This window comes from Hyalella azteca, unplaced genomic scaffold (genome assembly GCF_000764305.2).
Source record: "Hyalella azteca isolate HAZT.00-mixed unplaced genomic scaffold, Hazt_2.0.2 contig4447, whole genome shotgun sequence".
Taxonomy (NCBI): Eukaryota; Metazoa; Arthropoda; class Malacostraca; order Amphipoda; family Hyalellidae; genus Hyalella; species Hyalella azteca.
Window position 1 is genome coordinate 435,708 of NW_025934661.1, and position 23,201 is coordinate 458,908.

General features: G+C 35.4%; 1 long non-coding RNA gene across 2 annotated transcripts in view; it reads left to right on the top strand.

Moving 5' to 3' along the window:
• The window catches only part of LOC108665478, a 41,368-nt gene that overhangs the window by 12,476 nt on the left and 5,691 nt on the right, over positions 1 to 23,201 (top strand). The window contains exons 2-3 of one of the 2 annotated variants that reach the window (XR_007156631.1): positions 13,252 to 13,356; positions 17,174 to 17,188. This is a non-coding gene — a long non-coding RNA (uncharacterized LOC108665478). The remainder of the gene's footprint in view (positions 1 to 13,251; positions 13,357 to 17,173; positions 17,189 to 23,201) is intronic. The other variant, XR_001930449.2, reaches the window with a different exon arrangement.

Consider the following 23,201-nt stretch of genomic DNA (forward strand, 5'->3'; position numbering starts at 1 on the left):
GTTATTATCGAAAGCGTGTTCCTTGAAACTTTTACTGGAAAATTTTCACCGTTTCACTGTCATTCATTGCAAAGTTTTCCACTAATTGCTCTCATAAAACTTGGTCGATGGCAAGAAAAACTTTGAGATTTTTCATGCTTCCTCAATTATATATGTGCTGATAAAGAAAAATGCGGTTCTTTAACAGAGGCGTTTGAACCGCCATACGAGATTCTGATTTTCTAGCGAAACGGGAAAATTCATCGTGTGAAATTCGTAGATTGGTTTGATTTTTTGATCTAAGTGTTTCTGTGAAAGAATTTTCAGGAAATATTTTTAACGTTACGTCAAAGCCAAGAATTGCGAGCACTTCATCACGATATGAAAGTGTTACTTCGAAAACGTTAATTTACGATGGAAAAGAACAACTCTTATATATTATTTTTTATTCGTGATGGTGTAAATGGCCTTTCTCTGAATTAACTCCCGTATACAATGCCGAAAATAGTATATAATTCTCATGGATCAATTTAGTGCAGGAAGAGTTAAATTATGTATTCTATTCTTGTGAGAAACCAAAAGCTAAAAAAATTGTTGTAAGCCTTTATTGTTTCTGATTCAGTTCACAGTTAATCAATTATTGTGTGTTTTCACGTTAAAAAGTTTTTGTATTTTTCTGTCTACTTAAATTTTAAGTTATCAAAACTTGATAAAGCGTATACACGGGCTGTCTCCTGCTTCTGTTGTGTTTCTGTACGTCAAGACAACAATAGTTACGACTGACAAAATAATTTAGGTATATCAGCGCCATGCATTTCCTGTGAATTTTCACTAAGTTCAATACATTCGAGGATAATTATCAAAATTCTTAATTGTATAATGTTGTATACTCGTGCTAACTTAATTGATCACATTTGTTCAGGGATTAAATGCTTGAAAAAAACGTATAAAGACTCAAAAGTAATATGCTTATCTAAATATCGGTGTAAATACGATGACCTAGCTTCTATTTTTATTGTTATTTTCCACCTCCTCCTTATTGATTCAACAGACTTTTGTCAAATTGTGATTAAACGCTCATTAGTAATTTTTATTAAAAGAATATTTGCAAACTGAGAACTACCTTCCTTATAGCATGGGATAATTTATGCTAGCTTTATTTACTCGGTGGAAATATAAGCTAGACAACTAAAAAATGTGTTTATTTCTCATTTGTATTCAATTTATCCATGCGGAAGCACTACAATATGGTTTAACATTATATAGGCTGTGTCTGTACGGTAAATTTTATTTACTTCTTTCAAATTTGCATGCAAAAGCTTGACTTGAATAAAATCCTGTACGTTAATATGTTGAATAGGGAAATGACTTTGTTTCTGACTAATAATGTTGAATAAATTATATCTTATACGATAATTTGTTATCAAAGTAATCTCCACAAATTTCATAATTAACACCTTATTAAAAATCATGTTGAACCAGTAGTCACTCATAAAGTCTACAGTAATGACGCTGCCTCTGTGTAAACGCCAGGCGTCCTTTAGTTCATTGGCCCATTGTTCTCACCATGCAGCCCTTTAGGGGACAAGATTTACGTGCGAACACAAGTGATTTGTTGCACGACCAACGCCTGTCATGACCAAAGCCTCAGAGCAGTTTCCGTGCTGCTTCCAAGCAGCCTCCGTTCTGTTTCATGGCTGTTTCCGTGCAGCTTAATTTGGCCGGCAGCCTCCATGCAATATTTGTGTAGCTTCTACTAAGCTTTCGTTCAGCCTCCGAGCAACCTTCGTGCAGCCTTCAATAGTAGCCTCCGTTCTGCCTCATGGCTGTTTCCGTGAAGCTTGGGGCAGGCTCCATGAAATATTTACGTAGCTTCTACTAAGCTTTGTTCAACCTACGTCCAACCTTCGTGCAGCCTCCCGAGCTGCCTCCGTTCTGCCTCATGCATGCAGTTTCCGTGCGGCTTCCCTGCAGCCTTCGTGCCCAGTGAAAATTTACAGACGCGGCAGCTTCTGATTTGGATTACCAGAAGCTGGGGCGACTCAAAATTTTGTTAGGGTGTTACCTTCGTGTAGCCACCGTTCAGCTTCTGGGCTATTGACTTCTCAATATGGAATTATCTCGTCCGGTGATCAAACAAGTTTCTCGAACTTTTGGACTCTGAATTGTTTAATTAAAGAAACCATACTGTGAAACTGAAGTCGAATTTGAATGATTCATCGAATCTAAAAAAATATACGAAGAGGATGGCAATCTAACTCCATGCGACGCATGAAAACAAAAAATAAATTTATGAATAATATATGAATTCTGTCCCAAGATGCAGCTAATTCATGAAGAAATTCCAAAAAAGATGAAAACAACTGCATCGAGTAGGAAACCGGATCAATCACCAACGAAAAAATGAAAACTTTTAGCAAGCCATTTCGAGCTCAGTTGAAGTCAAAGATATAGAGGTTATTTCGATAAGGCATAAAAGAGATCCGGTTAAAACAAAGACATAAGGAAGATAGAATCATCAGTTGCAGCCATAGAGGAACACAAAAAAAAAAATAAACCAATGAAACGAAGATGAGAATGCATGCATGCGTATCATGAGAACGCGAGAGATCTTACTTCTACTTTGTAAAGAATCCGTCTTTTGTGGCAATTTTGAGTGATGTGGTCGCAGGAAAAAGTGAACTTAAGCAAGCAGAAAGGGAATTGAGGAGACTGCAAGCGCACTTAAGAGAGCTTATAAGCATGAAGCAAGAAAACCAGAGGAGTGCAAGCACACGAAAAAAAGTTATAGATTACATCATCGAGAGAATTATAGTACAGAATCTGCATTCACACGAAAGAGAGAACAGTTGTAACATAAGATAGGAGGTGAAGAGCTCTATATGAGCAGATGAACTCTGAAACAGTAATGATGATACAGCAGATCATCATCAGCAGATGATTATATATATGTAGAATCACACAAGAAGAATCAGTGCCTGAAGAAACCCCTACAGTTGCCTCTTGCTCGGTCTAAAATCTAAATGCAAACCGCCAACGTTTGATCCTCTTGGAATTTATGTTATAACTGAAACATATTATTAAACTCAGCACGTTTGGATTACCGTAGATAAGATTTTTTGAACAAAAAACTTGCAATTCAGTTGTAATATACTTTTTTTAATTCATCAATCTAGTCTAGAAAATTGCTTTGTATTTGACAATTTGACAAAAATTTGCTGATAAAATTCTCTGTTACGTTGATCTCTAAATCGAATTTTCTTAAGTAAGTCCTCGTATAGCTAGAGCAACTCGCGGCAAATCCAAGTAAATTAATAATATTTTCTTTCTCTTTACCAGCTGAGTATTATTTGCCTGAAAAACTCTTGTCGCTATTATGTTATTAGTCTTTTGTTCGGATGCATTAAGATCCTCGGAAATAATTCCTAATGTGTTAGTACTGAAAATTAGATGAAGAAGTTCATTCCGAGCTCAAGTGTGTATTCAATCATCTCTTGGAAGCCTGAACTTGTATTTAGCTAAGTTTTAGAATCTTTTCCCATACGAATTAGTAAAAAATGCAGTTATCACATTTCTGTAACCTCTAAAATTTCATAGAAAATAATTTTCCCTGGAATGAAACGAAAAATTGTATTAATTGTAATGTTGATGCGTCACATCGATCGCGTGACAATTGTACTGATGGAAGATACTTGATTGCATTATTGAAAGTCAATAGATTTTTGTGACACTCCGTCTCATTCAAAGCCAGTCCGTTCGTTCCCACAGGAAAGGGAACGAGCGGACTGACTTTGAATGAAACAGTGTGTCACAAAAATCTATTGACTTTCATTATCAAGCAACTATCTTCCATCAGTACAATTTTCACGTATAAACCGTCTAAGTTATAGTGTTTTCATTTTATTCAGTAAGCCAAGCCTTATAGGTACAAGCCTGTAAAAAATACATTATCTCATTTTCTGCTCAATTTTAAAAAAAGTTGGATTACAGAGTAAAACTGATATCAAACGAAAATCTTCGATTTATTGACATTTATGAATGTTCCTAAATTGTATGTAAAAAGGTTCAACCTTGAAATATTTCAGCAAGGCTGAAAGCGTTTCACAAAGCGTGAACACATAACAAAATTAAAAATTGTTAAGAGCGCTGTTAATGAGATCAAAGGATTGAGGTTATAGCGCGCAGCTAATTTAGATTTGAGAGTGATGTAATTAACTGATCGCGCTTGATAAGTGGATTATATTTCTCTTACTATGTCAGTTGCATGATTAGTTAGGATGAGCTATCATGAGCATGTGATCCAATGCGGAATTCAGATTGAGAATTATTGGCTTCGCTATTGATACGCAATTTTAAATTATTATGCATTCAGTTTTATATAATTTATTTACTGATTTTTATTGGACATAAGAAATTTGCCGCCGAAAGATTTAATGAGGTAGGATTTAATTAGTTGTTTTTAATCTAGCTCCTTATTTTTAGCATTATCTATTAAATTTGATAATGAAATTGTATTTTTTTCAACAACGCAGTAATTTTCTCTTATTCTTTGCTGACGAGGCCAGGTTAAGAACGTTTTGACAAGTGTTTTTATTTTCCACCAAGGAAATTATATGTTCATCGAAACTCCAAGTATGATCATTCAATTAAAAATTGAATTCAACTAATGCAATCGAATTTCTTGTGTGTTGCGTCGATAATATACTATAAACATTTGTCAGAATGTACTAAGTAATCGAATTATTTAACAATACTTTGAAGCAAGCCAGTTAGGCGCTACGATTCTCCTCAATTAATGTCCGCTCCTTCGAAACTCGTTTGTCACCAGTCGTTTTACGTTTACACAAACATCGATTGAACGTTAATTCTTACATTTGAACAAAGTTAATTGAACGTTGTCTATTGTTCAAAATAATCGCTTAACGCTTCTTGCTTATTTTAATGCTTCCAATTGAGTCCCTCATGGTGCATTGTTCTAGTGGCTGTTTAAGATATTTTCTTGCGCAGTAAATCAGAATTTTTGGTACTACAGTGTTGAAATTCGCGAGAACATCGACTGAGTACCTTATACGTCACGATTGAATAAGAACCCTGTCTGTATTTGTCTTTGTCAATATTCAGAGACCTGCCGCATCGGTCCTTAACATGCGGATAAAACTTATACGTATACGGTTTGAATACTAGAAAGTATTAAATTAAGCTTCATCAAACATCATTACGTGTTTATGTAATTAATATTCTAATATCTGACTCAATGTCAACGCCGATACGTGTGGCTAACCTGATCATGAGGGAGGAGTGAAAAATATGTTTTTAATTTGTTCTCGTGTCCTAACTAATAGGAACTCAGTATTTTTTTGCAACTAATTTTTATGTAAATATGTAATTGGCTTTTGAATATTTATGTGGCTTTTTTGTAGCATAGTTCAAGTATTTTATATGGAAAATCCTAATGCAGTGCTATGGTATCTTATCTAGAAATAAGTAAACATTGCTACTGATAACTTGCTACCGTTGGCTGAGGTGATATAGCGGCCAATACTGAAAATAGAAAGGTGAGATAAGATTATGCGCCTCGTATACATATTTCTGTTGCTCACATTTGTGCATGGGAGCATCAAGCTGGTTATTATGCGTACCTACTTATCATTAGGTGGAAATATGGCCAAAAGCATGATGCATTAGACATCTTCTTTATCGACACAGGGTTGGAAGCTATCATTAGGTGAAAATATGGCAAAGGTTATGCGTTGACATTAGCGTTCAAAACCAAGAAGTACTTCTTCATAGTATGATATGAATGGACCAGCCTGCACTAAATAGTAATTAATTATGTTATTGGATAAACATTCAAGTGTTAGGTGAACTTTATATAAATTTCTCAGTAAAAAGTTCACTTAATTTAGTATTTATTGTGTGAGCGGGTTAAAAATTATTTCACGACACTGCAATTTTAAAACAGAAGTTTTAGTATTTTCGCTAAAACATCCTGCAGTAAATAATGATTACGTGTTCTAGTCCCAACATCAAAATATTGTAAACCTTATCATTATGTTGTGAAGCAATTTTATGTTGAATTCAAAGTACGAGTAAGTAAACTTGAAAAGGTATTCTTAATGAAAACTAACTCACTAAAAATGGTTCGTCATTAGACCTTAAATTTTTTTAATGTTCGAGTGTAATGATGATGTTAATTTAAAGTTAATTTGCGAAGTAATAATGGTAGTTTGTTATCAAATCCACTAACATCATCTAGCTTTCTGCAGATCTTTCATGGCTTTGAGTAATATTATATATCCGTCCTTAATTTACCTACTTTTGACTTTACGTTTGATCTCTCAACTTTCGTCACTGGTTAACCCCTATTTAAGTATTTAGGCAATGTGGCATGCCAGAACACTACGTGCTTCCACGACCTCTTAACTCTGGGATAAGCCTCCCGCTGAGTGCAGTTACAGTGCACGAGTATTGCGCTAGACAACACCACGCAAAATTAACTTCTAACAGTAATGTATGCCTAAATTTGCTTGTATAAATGAATCATTATATTGAACAAAGAAAAATGGAAAACACAAAAAATAGCAAGGCGAAACGTAGTGTGTGAACGACGATACGCAAAAATGAATTACTTGAATAAATGTTGTCCCTAACACTTTTTAATGAAGGGAACATAATTGAATTTAATTTTTCAACCTGATGATTACATGAAACATTTCAGTTTGCGAGTTGGCTCCACCATTATAAAATCATTGTATTTAAATAGGTATCTCTAAGTAGGCTCATCGAAAATCTGTACCTGATTATTGACCTGGATATTGACCTCAATTATTGAAGCTATAATTAATCGTTTAGAAGATAAAAATAGTACGACACACTATACAAATCGGTGATTATTTGGTATGAAAAAATTCCCCAGCTATTCTATATGATAATTGCAATAATCGTTATTATACTCAGCTAAAGAAGCTCATCGTTTTTCCATATATCATGTCCCTGAATTGACTTCGATTTAGAAATGAAACAGTTTAGATACTCACGTTTTCTGTTTGTGGTAATACTTTGAACTGACAAGGCTTCCTGTTAGAAATGACACTCAAAAATTTTTTTGTTGAAATTATTGGTGACCAAAATTTACCTGCAGCAACATGCTAAATCTATGAGACAGACGCGGAGACAGTTATTTTGAGGTAATGATCTGTAAGAAGTCTCAAGTCTTTTCAAAGATGAGGATATAAGTGAGCCAATGCCTTCTCTACATGATTCTTATATACGAGAAATGCATGACTGTATCCTTCAGGCCTCGTGATATAAAATTACGATCCTGAAACTTAAATCTGAAAATGGCAGTGCTTGAAGTTTTCAGTCTGTCATGATCGCCCTAATTTAATGTACTCCGCCTAAGTGCACCGAAATGATGCAACTGAGCAGAGAATCAAGCCACTCGGCACGGAGCGGGGAGCATTTGACTAAGATTCTCCCAGGGATCGAAATTTTTTCTCAAAAAAGCAGAACTTTCAGAATTCATTGAATATTTTTCAGTCATTCCTTCATCTGGGAAGTAAATTTAAAAATAAACCTAGCTTGCATTCTGTCGGCGATTTTATTTATAGCTCAAATAATCCTTGACCTACCTCTGCTCCATTTTCTTTAATTCGGAACAAACTGGCCACAATCTAAGCCAGCTTTATTCGATGATCAAACGTTCGCGACTCGTCCGTTTTCACGATTGCATACGTACAATTTTTTCATTCGATATTATTTTATGATTGATTTACAAAACCCAAATCCTTAGAGAGTTTGCGTGCAGCCTACATGACAGTGTTCGCTGCAGGCTCGGCCTTTGGTCACTTGTATTAGCAGCACAGCAAAATTGTGAGTTGGCACGAAGCGGAAGCGCTGGAGTTACCTCGGCGTGTTCCATCCTCTTTAATGAGCGGTGACTGCAGAGATGCGGAACAAGTCTTCTCTTATATCGACCTCATCTCTTTTTAACACGAAATTTCGAAACATAAATTCTCAGTGTAATTTAGTCTCATATTGTGACCACTAAAAAAACTCCCTTTCAATGAGAAAGGATTACAGTAATACAGCACCGATTTCTTATCCTTCTTTTATTAGTTCTTTTCATTTTGAATGAAATTACATTATAAAATTTCATTACCACAGTGTATGTTCCTTTTCAAAAGTAGACCTTGAAAATATCATCCAATATCCCCTTAGCCACGGTTAGACGGGTCGAGACGTATTGGACTTTCTAGTTTTTATTTTATTTTGTGTTTGTATAATAGGAGCATTGCAACGAATTAGTACTGAAACTACTGTGAATCATTTGAGCATATTTTGATATCATTTGAACGGTTAGCAGCAATTTTCCCCAAAATTTTGTATCATTTTATTAATCAAGCTGCAATCCAAAAATTTATCTATGGAACAGTTATTCATATAATATTATATTGATTTTTCTCATCTGTTTTCACTGTATTCTATTCGGCCACCACCACTATACTGTATAACAACAAATGATCTAGAATTCTTATTGCTGTAATTTCCCAACTTGATTCCTTTCATTTTGAACATTCTTTTTGGAGAATCCTCGTCCTTTAGTTGGCGCGATAGCGCACTACTTTCCGAATAATTTTTCTCAGTCCTTCCATCTGTTTAAAAATTCTGTAGGACAACCTCCACTCGTTCTTGTACAAGATAGTGCTTTATCCTCCCGCTCAATTGAAGCATCTGGAATAAATCTCTTGTTCGTGTCGGATTGCGGCTTCAATGAAGCGAAGCTCAGGGGGAAGGTCAAACAAGCCTAAGCTTTGATCCCAGTCACTTCCTGTTCTAACCACGAGCCCCTGTTGAATTTCGAATTATTATTTGAGAAATGTGAACTCTCCTGATTTTAATTTACTTTATGATAGAATCATTTGATTTCTTGCAGCGTTTCAGTCTATGTTGTTTGGGTATCCGATACTCAGCTATAAAATTGGGTTTCTCCATTGTCATCAACGAAACGAATAAATCTAATTTCTCACAATTCTGATTTAAATTGCATCTCGGTTTTCTTTAAATATTAAAACAAAATTCTCCTATTTGTTGCGGTCGTTGCCTGTTTACTCCAAACTAAGTGAGCTGGTGCTATCTTATTTGGATGCCGTTAATTGATGCTTTCAAATGTATCAAAGTTAGCAATTAATGCAGCAATAGTTAACTAAACAATTTTTAAATTCTCGGCAAAAAAATTGCTGCCGATCTAATTCGCCAATCAAAAAGGAACCTAATTAAGTCATTTGTGATTTATGTCCATTTACGTTACTATTTTGGGAATTGAGCTGTAAATAAATCACCCTATTACACAGTTGAGTTCCCTTTTATTGCCGTTTCGAATGACCTTACCCTGATACGCAACGTTCACACTTTAATAAAAATGTTCATCGTAAAAAGAAGCATCATAGCACATGGCTCATACAGTGTCAGATGCTGATGGCTGCCATCCTTAATTCATATAGCGATGCCTTCTATGAACACGGGTGCTGGAGGTAGATGGAGAGGCAGGGCGGTTGAGAGTTTAGTGATGGTGATAGGTGAAGTAATTAGGCGAGTATTTTGTCACTAATACATATTAAACGGCCTCAATTTCGTTAAATTGCTATGACTGCTAATCTCCGAGTTACTTCTAATAGAAGTATTTTCGCACTCCCGATGTCTCGTTATTACCGATAATAAATGAGAGCGTCATTTCGAAATGAACGTCACTCAATAGTATCTCCAAGTTTAACAAACTGAATCGTAATTTTCGATTACGAGCTTTTTGTGACGTTTCAAGTAAACATTCATTCATGTTTATATCTATCGAAAATCATATTTAGCAAAGATCGATTGTGTTCATCAATAGCTAAGCTGCTTTGAAAACGTATCATTCGCAGACACTTTCTATTTCTTCCATCTGATGTATTGCATTGCTATTATAAAAAGAAAGAAAACTTTTCACATTTGTTAGGCCTGTTCGATAAGCCCTTTGAGGTCATCACTATTCAATTTGTTTGCGCGATTGAACTATGCTAACGAGCCTTCTAACAAACTAATATCTCGCTCCAGAATTGACGAAAAGCACAACAACAAAGCCAATATTTGTCTTTTTAATTTTTTTTTCTATTGGACTCTTCGCCCAAAGCTTTTGATGCTTCTTTCCCAACAATTTTTATCCGCAATCTAATTTTGGTCTCGGTATCTCGCGCTTGAAAAACTCCGATGAATGGCCAACTTATCAAGGAAAAATTAACCATTGTTACGAAATATTAAGAAAATTTCTTCTAGATTATTAGATTATTACATTTAGGCGTGAAATTATTTTTGATTGTAAATATTCTTCTTCTTCGTCAACGTAAAGAATTGAAGATATCTCAATTGATGATGTCCCTTGTTTTTTATTGACTAAGCCCCGTATTTATGTTATGTGATTCATTCGACTTTCTAGACATTTTCTAGAAACTATTAAACAACTAATGAGCTTCAAATATGAGACTTGTTCATTAGTGAAATGCAGCCTTTTCTTGATTTTAGATCTAAAATTCTCAAATGTGTTTTGTTCTTTGTTGTGTTTGTTGTAGACTATCAATTTTCAACTACCGCTTTAAATTTAACTAACATAATTTAGCTTCTATAATTGTTGACTGGCTTCTTAGGATAACGATTTCTCCTATGTGTTTAGTTTCACGATTTATCAATTTTCATTAAATCTCATTTATTACTATGTTCTATCACTTGCATCGAATGTTAAGTCAAAGGACTATGAATTCGGTGAATGGTTGTGCAATTCAGCATGGTACAAAATGCATATTACTTCATTTACAACGCTTACGTGCATATTTATCCTAGAGACGGTGTACATTTTTTCCGATAGCCATCCATTACAGAATAAAAAAGTTAAAAAGTATTTAACTCCTTGGAGGTAATTTACCACAGCATTGAAACCACCACAATATGGTAATAGAATAGAAGTATCGGCATTGAAGAAATAGGCCCATGGCCTGTTGCCGATTCTTGAACTTTTCGTGACTGGATTCACAAGGGATCCGGCCTTTGGAACCCGATCTTTCCATAACTGACGATTGTAAATAGGTTGCTGCGAGTACCTGCTATATATACACCTTCGCTCACTGTTCTGTTAAGGATCATACAAGCCGTCTCAGAACGGCTCTCTTAAGGCCCTGACTGAAAGCCGTGCGAAGTCTAAGAGCGAGGTTTTCGCGACCATCGTGTAAAATCCTTGATCTGCCCAAAGCTCGGCCAGTCGCTACCCTCGAGCTTGTACTCTTTGTAATATGATATCCTAGCCAGACCCTTTCTCGCGGTCACTGGTCGCTTTCAGGTGGCCGAGGAAGGCCAACGGTCGGCTATAACTAATTGGACTAGGCCGACCACTGGCCACGTATTATTCTTCGCCCCTCATTGACTTCGCCTTTACCATGCCACCTGTCGTGAACTGACAGTTCAGTAATTTACGACGTCTCTTTCCCCTCATGTATTCCACAACGCCTCCATTTGAGCAGCTAGTATGCGGGATTTTCCCTCCGCGCATCAGCAGGCTCGATCATAACTATTTTTCGGTCGAAAATATCTACAACAAAGAGGCTGATCAAGGAATGCCGAGTATACCATTCAATGGAGAATAAAAATTACAACCCTTTTATATCTCGAAAAAAGTAAAAAAGTCGCAGACTTGATGAACAATAATATTCAAAGTTGCTTGAAATTTCCTCTCATTAAAACTGTTTTAATACAAAGTTTACATATTTTTTGTTACTGATCACCGTTTATAAATAAATAGATGGGTAAGCATGGAAAAATCCATATCGCCATCTCATTTGCGAGTGGAGTAAAGTCTATCCTAATTAGTGAAGAAACGCATAGGGAAGAGCCAAGCCTGTTAGAAGCCATGCGACCTTCAACCAGGGCCTTAAGACCGGTGGCGGTGTCACCTCATGACCAAGTCTTGGCAAGCTGCTAGCCAAGGGATCTTCATCGCACTACTAAGAGCTTACTAGATATTGTCGACGCCTTGCCGCTGGCCATTAAATTGTTCGTGGGTAACCGATTAATTTATCAACCCATGATTAATTTTTATGGGCTTGATTGCCTTAAATTGTAATGCTGTGTGATGAGTGTATATTGTTTAATATTGCTGTAAAACAGTGTATTATAAGTACTAATTTCCAATACTGCCGTCGGAATGACGTCGCGAAACTTCTACATCCGGGTTTCTGAACACCGCGGCAAGAGCTATCGTCCGAATTTACTTCTCGGCAAGCCTCCTCATTCTTCCGTGCGCCTCCATGCTGAACAGTGCGACGTGGCTGTATCGGAGAGTGATTTCATAATACTCGGTTCCACCTCTGGCTGCTCGGACTTGAGGATTCTGGAATAACAACATATCTTCAAACAAAACCCGTGTCTCAATAATGCACACGGTTCTTATCCTCTTAGTGAATCGCTAGGCTTTTATTTTCTAGCGTTTAATTTTTGGTTTTAATGTCTGATTTTGGAGTTTGAATTACATATAATAAATGTTTTCATTCTTTATGGATTTTCGAACTGACGATGGAGCTGGACTCCGAAACGTTTTCAACGTTTCATATATGGTCATATTTACTTGGCGTTCTCTTTGCTTTTTAAAGTGCAGTATATTATAGTATGGCTACTATTTTACCAGCGGGAATTCGACAGGGTCCCTTCCGTATTCAGCTCTCCTGTGCGTCGAACAATCGTCAGTAAACAAACATAAATAGGGCTGAGCATCATCTTGCCGTGCTCGGTTAGAGTCTGTCACAGGGCTCTTAAAAACAAGCCATATATGATTATAATTATAAAACTATTATTTGTATTAAATTAAGGAAATCAGGCCGCAATTGAATGTTTAACAAAAATTTTTCTTACAGGAAAAGTAAGGGTAAGGCCTGTTAAGTCAAGCACGGGTCAGCATTTATTGATGATCGGATTTAACGAAGCTTTACCCTCGTAGAAATATCAAAATGCGACATCTGAGGCGTATTAGGCGTATCATAATAAAGATAAATCAATTTTTATTATTAGAACTAGTGCCGAAACATTATTTCTTCAATCTTTAACGTCCTCGTATAGTTGCAGCAACATGCAGAAAATGACTTTAGAATTAATCACTACATAATTGAGTGTTTACTCTCGTGGCTCTGCGCCCATATGCTAAGTGTGACTATGCTATTAACCACTAATTAATTACCTATCTTTCTCCCGCGGCAGGCGTATCAATATGCGGAGTGTGATGCACGACAGGATGGTGTTGGCTGCAGGAGCCCTCTCGACGCTGCTGCTCTTGCTCCATCCTACCTTCTGCGCCGCTGATGAGTGAGTCTTGCCTTCTACCCAGGCGCACGTTCCCTCTACATATGTAACTCTGAGGCGGCCCTCTGCTGGCTCTGACTATACACATGCTTTAGGATTTTGTTCAGAGTTCGTGCGATTGAACTAAGTTATTTTGTATAATGTTATTTGATCAATGAACTAAGCAAATTTTAAGTGCGCATTCAGAACGCTGATGAGTGAGTCTTACCGTCTTCCCAGGCGCCCATCTTGTAACTCTGTAATAAAGTAATTACCTTGAAGCTTTCACATCTGAAATCCTGAATAACATTAGTAGCACTTCCACAATAACATTTTATTTCCATTATTGTGGCCCTAATTATTGAGGTTTCCATCTATGTAACTCTGAGGCAGCCCTCTGCTGGCCCTGACTCTGTATCTGCTTTAGGATTTTGTTCAGAGTTCGTGCGATTGAACTAAGTTATTTCTGTAGAATATTATTTGAGAAATGAACTAAGGAAATTTCAAGTGCGCGTTAAGAAATTTCATGTCTATGTAGCGGTAGCGGTTATTGCAGTAATCCAAGAGACTCGCTGTGACTCTAAGACTTAAGTCTTGTAGAACGCTCTTATGAATAGTTGATTTACCTGTAAATGATTCTTTTAATGTTTCTATTTCCCTGTATTTTATCAAATTTCTTGCTTAACAAAACCTAAGGCGAAGTTTGAACTGGCATGATACATATTTACGCAATGAAGAGTTGGTCATTGTCATCTTTAGTTGTTACGCCGCAAAATCTTAGTGACATTCATATTTTATTCTATTTACTCTAACTAATTACTAATAAGAAACCACCACAAAACTCAAGAACCAATTTTTTTACATTAAAAAATTAAATTTAGTGTTTTTTTGGATGTATTTCGTTCATCTTGATATTTGCTAGAATCTTTCATGCTTCATGTTTCAACAAGGTTGAACTTTAGTTATATTTTAAAGTTTTTCTAATAAGTTCTATTAGATTCTAAATTCTATTTTTCTCGTTGTGTTACATATTAATCGAAAACTCTACCTAACCAGAACCGGATAACAAAATCTTGGGAATACTTTTGACAAGTCTTATTTAAATTAAAAGCCAGGTTCTATCTACTTAAAGCATACTATCTTACGTGATAGTTGTTTCCCAATGCCATCAATAGTACACACGATTCAAAGTGAGCTCTAATTCGTAATTTTGGTTGCCGAAATAACTTGGTCTTCCGTCAATTCATTGCCCGCACATCTTCATATGTGAGCCAAAATGTTCTGCATTTGTTTTCACGAAGAACAGCAGTAATCCTCCCTGCGAGCAATTTAATCAAGGCTTTCCTGATTATTTCCTGACGTTCAGTCAAATATTGTTATTTAAACAAATATTTCAGTCAGGGCAACCAGTTTCTTGCAGGTTTCTATTCTAATCAAGAGCTCCTTGCATCCCAGTTCTAGTGAGCAAAAAATTTTCATTTGACCCTAACCCAACATCGCGAGCGCCAAAAGATTACACAAGCCTCGAAAAGTTTTACATGAGGCACCTCTCGTTAAAAAATTTTTTCGGCATGGTGTTTTTCTGTGAACCTCTTATTCCTTGGGTTTATGAGTACTTAATGAGAAATGTCCCTGAAATTTTAGACTAGTAGCGTAATGCTGATATAAGAATTAGAAGCATAATGATAACACTGGTAGCATGATTTTCACACTATGCGAATGCCGAACCTTGCGTTGCGTGTCTGTAATATTCAGTGCGAAGTTCTTCGTTTTTAGTTATAAAAAGCAAAAATTTGCACACAGGCTCGAAGTCAACAAAAAAAGCTTCATTTCATCGATAGAGTTGCCACCGAGCTGTTCTAAGTCAATTGCTGTAAAATCATTGGGACCTAGGCTAAAGACAAAAATGTAAACGAATATACCGGTTGCCATGTTGAATCTTCAGTAATTTCATTTTAAGAAAATTCTTATCTGAAGTGTTGAACTCAGAAATGAATCAGGACATGAACTTCTTTTAATCAGGCAGTTAAATATTTTAAATCCACCAAGTTTTTACTTTGTCAACAATTAATTTATAATTTTTACCATGTGCCTCAAAACATTCCTTATATAAATCTATCCTCAGATAAATGCATACAGTACCAACTTCGCGAACTCCGAAACTCTGATTAGCTTCGTGCACTGAAAAATAACTCAATTTATTAGATTTTTTTTACTTCGACTCTGATTATGGGTCGGCTGAAAAGCCATGTGCGTACCAAGCTAGCTATGAAGCTTCATTAATCTCATTGGATTTTTAGCTCGGCTTGCAAGACGCTTCATTAGCTTACGCGCCCCACACCGTTCAGCAGCTGCGTCGCTGTTGCTATGGCAACCGTTTCAAGTTTTGGATCTCATCGATGAAAAATTCCATGCCATCATCTTCCTAATTTTGTTGATGGTTTTACCAGTTTTGAACACAGTGACATGGAAAATTTTCATGCAAACACCTGACCAATTTTGTTGATGCTTTTAGAAAGTGACTTAAAAAAATTGCCAGCCAAAATGCGATGAGAGAAAGTTGGGACGACACTAAAATTTTTCAGCTGGAATTGTGTGCATTAAAATTGAGAATATTGTGCGGGAAACTGCGTAAGGAAGGTCGTTTTCAATGTCTAAGGATGAGAAAAAATATTTTCTCACAAAACCACGGATTGCCATCAGGTTAATGAATCAATGAACCTCACGAGCAAGACATCCAATGTGTGAAAGAGAATCGACACGATGTATTTTTGAACGGCTATCCTGCAATGGATGTGTTGACATTTTTCTAACAATGTTTTATACTAAAAACGCATCTTAGTTACATTGGCATTACACCACTGTTATTTGTCAAAAATTTACAGTAATTATATTTACTTTATCAATTGTATTTTTGAGTATGCCTTACTTTTTTCTCCCACAAAACATTTTGCATTTTTCACTGGAATGGAAGTTACTTCTTAGAAAAAATATTTTCTGTTATTCACAAAACATCTCACATTTAGCACATTTGGCACAAATAACTATATTTACACTATTATATGATATACACTCCACAAAATTAAGCTTGTATATAATGTACCGTAGTAAGTTAAACTGGATTTTACGAACAGAACCATTCTAGTTTATCCCCCAAGTCCAAGAAAATACCCACCGAATTTATTTATTCATTCACAGTTCTCTTTATTTATTATAAATCTGTATTATAAATCTGTATAAACTTGTTCATTGGGGAGGATAAAATGCACCACTAAATTGCGCAGTAATTCAAGTTTATTCTTTTGCACTTACTAAAATATGGTGTCTGATAGATGATATATATACTTGCTTTGTATTTAAATCAGTAAATTTAGGGATTAACTGGATTATCTCAAAACGGATCAAAGTTCTTTTTAATCTCAAAACGGATCAAAGTTCCTTAAGTTTGGCAAACGCTACCTAAAGCTGCCTAATTTAGCGTACGAAAATATCTACTATTTCTAAATCGAATTATATGAGGCCATAAATTTTAATTTTAATTGAGACAGTAATAAAGATTTGTTGGTCTTGAAGTTACACTGAAAAATATATCGAGAATTTCTTACCAGGTACATGTTTTTTTAACGTTTTTTCCTATAATATTAAACTTTGATAAGGAATTTCAAGTTGGTTTTCATTTAGTAATTAAACGATGTTAGTCTGATTCACTTCCTCTTGAGTTGAATGTGTATTTGCCTGCTATACCATTTTTGCAAGAAGCACTAGTATTTTGCATAATTTCATGGCGGGAGTAGAGACACTTGCCTTATTAAACTCATCTGCTATTTCTTTCTTTTTTCAGGCCAAGAGATATCGTGTAAGTATAGCCTTCTTTTCCTTGAGCATGACTTCAGAATTTTTTTCACTGCGTATCTGCTTACTGTTCGTTTTTTCGTTCTTCGTTCCGCCTCATCAATATTGTTTAAAATTTCTTTCCCCGATTTTCTTTTCATTACCAAAAGTATTTTTAACGCAATCTATTTCCTATCAATTTGCTCTTTCGACTTCAGCCATCCGCCAGCGGTTGCTGCTTTTTTGAAGTACAACAATTACGATCAAAATTTTGTGTCAATAATATAGTAATTGATTAACAATTGGGTTTATTTCAAATTTTTTGCAGGTTTTGGCAGCAGAGATACCTCAATTAAAATTTGATTCTTAGGCGACTGACCAAAAAAATTCAAATGTCATAAATTTCATCTTCATCAAATAACAAAAATATACTTTGAATTGAATCAGGCCTTGCATCTTTCATTTCATATCAGGGTTCTACATATTCAACAATATACTCAACAACTGCAAGTTTCATACCAGAGTTATACTATGAAAGAATTGCAAGTTGAGAAAAATCTTCTATTTACACCTACAACAATTGTTATTCTTCATCAACTAACATCCCGGTATCATAAATTATAAAGTAAATAATTTTCTGCAACTCATTCAAAATTGTATTTACACGCATCTTTTTCTCGTATTTCCATGTATTTTGTGTAGCTCTCAAGCCTGCTTCTCGTACCATGGTTCAGAATTGACTGTGAAGTGTACACTAAAAGTGAGAGAAGATCTGAAATAGGAGCTGCTGTTTGTAAGAGTGAACTATCAGCTGAAAATATCAATATCAAATTCTTCATTTATTTGGTGTTGTTCGTCCTCCTAAAGTCTCAAATTTAAATCTTTTAATTTCATTTGTATTTTATTTTAACCTGTGAAAAAACTAGTACGTTCGTTGGGCTTGTTTCTGAATTTAAAAGAGAAGTACTTTTTTTCGCTTTTAGTATCTTGAATAAATGGCTCAATATCTTTGCAAGGTCATTTTAATGTCATTTACATTTCAAATTTGCCAATCGGATGAAAATGGATGAAGTGATACTTTTTGTTTCATTGTTCCGGCACAAGAAACTTGTTCCAAAAATTCTATGGAACAAAAATTCTTTAAGTTATATGGCAAAATTGATGCAAACTTAGTTGACTTAAATAGACTTAAGTTTAATCTTTTTACATGCGATTTTTATTTATTATCAGTAATATATACCCTGTCGAATTTGACGTAAAAATTTATGCTTTTTTTACCGAAATGACATTAACTTATGCCTACTTTGTTAAAAAAATCTAACATTTTTAAACCATACCTCTCTGTGCACCTGATTTTACTATGTCAAACAATTCCTTACTCATTTCGTTGAAGTTGAATTCGCCACTTATTAACTAAACAAAAATTTTTAATCATGTAGTTCTGTTATATATGAATATATATGAATTATACATGTTTTTAATGTAGTATATATAGGATTAAAAATACGAGTTCACCTCTCTTCGTGACATTCATAACTGTAATAAAAACACGTAGTATCAAATGAATTTGAACTTTAACATTATAAAATATAAAAATTTCTCCATATAATCTGGCAAACAGATTTCTCGGCCACTTTTAGAATTGCGACTGCCGATAAGAGTGAGTGAGTGCCCGTTTGCAAGTTCCACTTCCTGTTGAAGGAAGAACGACGGTCTAACATAACTTGGTTAGGTTTTTTATGAAGCCACTTGCGACCAAAAAATTTTTCCTCCGCTTTTTTACTTAGTGGATTTTTTTTACTCTACCCTGAATTTTATTTCTATTTTACGTGTTCACTGAAAGTTATTTTTATTATATTATTAACATCGTAATTTATACGTTTACAAATTAACCGAGCTAATATAATTAGTGTTCAGATTCACATAAGACAGTCATGATCAACTTCAAATCTCAAACATTGCTGCAGGTTCTCTCTTAAATTTATGTCATCCTTTAAGTGTGCATGTCTGTTTCATGGTCTTCAAATAAACTTTCCAATGTATGGTCCAGCCTTTCTGCGTTTTAACCCTTGATGTTCTGCTGATCGATGCTTCCATCCCATAAAAAATTTCTTGAGCGTTCGCTTTCATCAACGCTTTGTCTGATTTTCCTAATCGTATTCTGTATTCCTTCTTCCTTTGCTGCGATCTTGCTAAATTTCTGAAAATATTATAAGCGGTTTCGCTCTTTTTATGTTTAATTTTATCCATTTTCCGCCTCTTCTATCAATAACTTTTTTTCGTTCTATTTTTAGCTTTGAAATTGTAATTTGAGTGCAGAAACTTTGTTTTAGGTCAACTGTGGACGCAACGATTTTCGAGCAATTCTTTTATGGATGTATTTTTTCCTTGAATTACAGGTTCCGATCAGAAAAAAAAGTTTGAAATATATTTTTTATGTTTCAGAGTTTGAAATATATTTTGTATGTCTTTGCTTGCTTGTCGCAGTTTATTATTTATGTATATTGGGGCAGATTCCTGTTCTATTTCCGGGGTAGTTTGGCCTCAAAATAATCACGTCACTTTGATTATGAACCTACTCTATTTTTCTGATTCTTTGTAACACGGACGAAGAAGATTAAATTTTAAAAATATATATAGACATTTGCTATGTAAATGTACGAAAATCAGCAGAATTTATGATACGTTTGCTTAGAACGTGCAATCGTTCGCTTTATTCGGACGGATTACATATACATTTATGTATTTTTTATGCAACATTGTTGATCTGTGCCGATATTTAAAACAGAAATTCAAATATCATCGTTAATATGCATTATCTAGGAACCTGTTTGTGTCATTTTACATTGGAAACTAAAAAATATCATTGAGAAGCTTAACATTTCTATTTCCAGGCGTTATGAAATCTTATTTAATTAACTAGTAAACTTCGTGACATCTAGCATTACATTCGCCCTATTTTGTTATCAGCAATTCCAAGCCATGGCCTCGTTAATATGCATTGAATATTACGTGGGCAGAATTTCAATTCTCTGTGAGAATTATTAACAGTTGACCAGCACGCTTCTCGAACCTCAAATATACAAATCTAAACTTCCAATAACTGAATTGTAGCTATTGCTTTAATGAAATTTTCGATCTTATTCAAGGGTAATCGACCAAATTGAAGCGTCTATTTTTTAATTAAAAATTAAAATTTTTCTCAAAATAAATTGATCTTTAAGCATAAAACTTATTTAAACAACTAGTGATAATAATTTGGCAAGAGTTCTGAAAGAGTTTAATGGACGTAAGTCGCGCTATTGCGCGCGTGCCGGACATGCCTTAAGGCCCGTTTACACTAGTTGCAACGACATGCGCTTTGAGTCGTTTGCTGCAGTGCCTCACCGCGCACAACCGTTCACACTGCGTTTGTTAAAGCGATAGCTCGAGACCGCGCGCTTTGAACATTAGTTGCCACCTAGATGTCAATGAGGATGGATGTAACCGAATTTGAGCTGTGGGCCATTGTTCTCGGGTGTGCTGCGGTCCGCCATTCTTCTCACTATGTCAGTTGTAAACGAGAATTTAGCATAGGCATCATAATTAGAGAACTAGCACATTCAAAAAGATACAGTTTATAGAAATATAGTCTATTCTTAAATAAAAAGTTCCAATATTCGTACCGATATTATATCATCATTTGAAATCGCTAAACGGTAATGCATAAATTGTCAGGAGTTGCTTAAATCACATAAACTAAACACGTCATGTAAAAATAACTTGCATCATTTGCATTTCGATTTTTGTACTCCTTTGAACTAACAGTCCATAGGCATTCGTGTTCTCTATAAAGATCAATTAGGCGCTCTACTAGAGAGTGACTCCAAACGAGAGTGGTGTTTAGTCGACATTTGGTGTACCGGACCAACGTACACAATATACCTTACTAGACCACAGACAGCTATCTACTAACTAAGAATTTAAAAGCAAAGAATAGTCCACAAAAATTCATATCTTTATAGAAAACGTTTCGGAGACCAGCTCCATCGTCAGTTCGTGGAATCTAGAATCACAAATCAGAAGTCACAAATTAATACATTGAAACCATAGAACGAATTCAATTTCTTTAATTAATTAATTTAGGTTTTTAATTTTACTTAAACTTTTAATTTAATTTAAATTCTTAGTTAATTTGCGATTTAAGCATACAAGTGATATCAATTCTTTTACTTAATAGCTATCTACTAAGCGCCGCGCTTGTGTTGCATGAGGCATGGCCCCTGTCAATCGCTAGCTCGTCAATCGGTCAAGAAGCGCATGCAGAGGCTGCAAAGCGCCTCTGCATGCGCTTTGAGGCACTTGACTCTCGTGTGTTGCCCCTAGTGTAAACGGGCCTTTAGACGTTGGGACGGCGCACAGTCGCGAGGCGACCCGTGGACCATGAACCATTTGGGCGTCCCGACCGAACCGCCATTACTGCCTTGAGCTTTTTATTGATTCATTTGAAAATTTTGACATGGATGGATAATATCAACTATTATCCCCTACTTTCATAGGTAATGAAAACTGTTTTCCTCTTCCAACTGAATAAAATCTACGAATGTATATTGTTGCCTATGTAATAACTCTAAAATATGTTTTATGTGCAATCATACGTATTACGGGAAGTCCGCAGCACGTAGTTTCATTATCGTGTTGCAACGCCGTAACTTGGTTAGTCCTGATCTAATCCGTAATTTTCTCGTCTGACTTGTGCTGCCAACTTGCCGCACTTGACGCCCCAGAGCGGTAACTAAATCATTTGCCGCCGGGAAGTTTGCTCGATATTGCAACGAATCTACATTAGTTATTATTGATGTTTCCTACAGTTGGCCAAATCAAATTTGTTAATAAATTTTTTGTTTGTAATTACAGTATAAATTTGTGCCGGTGTGGACGAGGAATATCTTATCCATTGTCAGTTAGATATCCATTGCCATTGAATCTTGGTTGATGTGCTAGTAAGAAGAACAGCTAGTGATGCGACTAAGAAAAGAATGAAAATATTGCAAATTAACCCAAACACGTTTCTTCATGACTGCAATTATTTTACTTCAAAGAGGGATTTTTACGAAAATGTACAGGCTGTAATTAGAGTATTTTATTACTGCAAATACTTGCAATTGATGCACCGTAAAATTGACCAATCTACCGAATGAACAACTTGGTTCTGATGAATAATTTTGTTGCGAATATATAGTGCCGGTAAATCAACTGATTTAATTGGTTTCGTTAAGATGTAATTTGCTCAAACAATATAAATATAAATTAGAATGTTTTCAAAATTTTGGCTAGAACTGGCCTGGAATTCAATGCTGTAATTTTTAAACTCTACCGAATTAGCATATATTTGGCGATGAAATCCTCTCACTAAGCACTAGCACTGGGAATTCTCACAGCTTGGTAATTGCGGTGAGCACCGCAACGTTAATGGAACCTTCCTCGTTACTTAGTTATTTTGATCTGCAATAACTTCCGCTTTTTAATTATTTTCATTTTTAGGGAAAACAATTTACGTTAAGGCAAAAATCTTGAGGGAAACTATATATATATTTTCACATCATAGAAGTACGTTATTTGAAGAACCTTGGAACGCTGGATCAGATGAATATTGCTGCATTTCACAGTCGTCGTATTAAAATATCGCGATATTGAGTAGCTACTGGCTCTTTTAATGCAAATATTTACCTTTTGCATTGAGTTTCTTCCTGCATGTGAATTGCATTATTCCCAAAACTGACTGTTACAACCATCTTAAGCTGCAAAAATTAAGACCCTGTTTAAAACCAGGCTGCTCATTCTGCTATCCAATTCTGTAGAAATACCCTCATTTGCATCCTTTAAATTTTACGGGGCGTTATTTAGAATTATTATTAGGTAATTTCCTCCCACTCTCCGTACACACCTTGAGGTTACGCCTGAGAATTAGAGTGCGTCGCGAATCTCGGCATGGGGAATAAAGCAGAGACAAATCCCCTCATTGTGGGGCCCTGCAACAAATGATAATACGAGGTAGA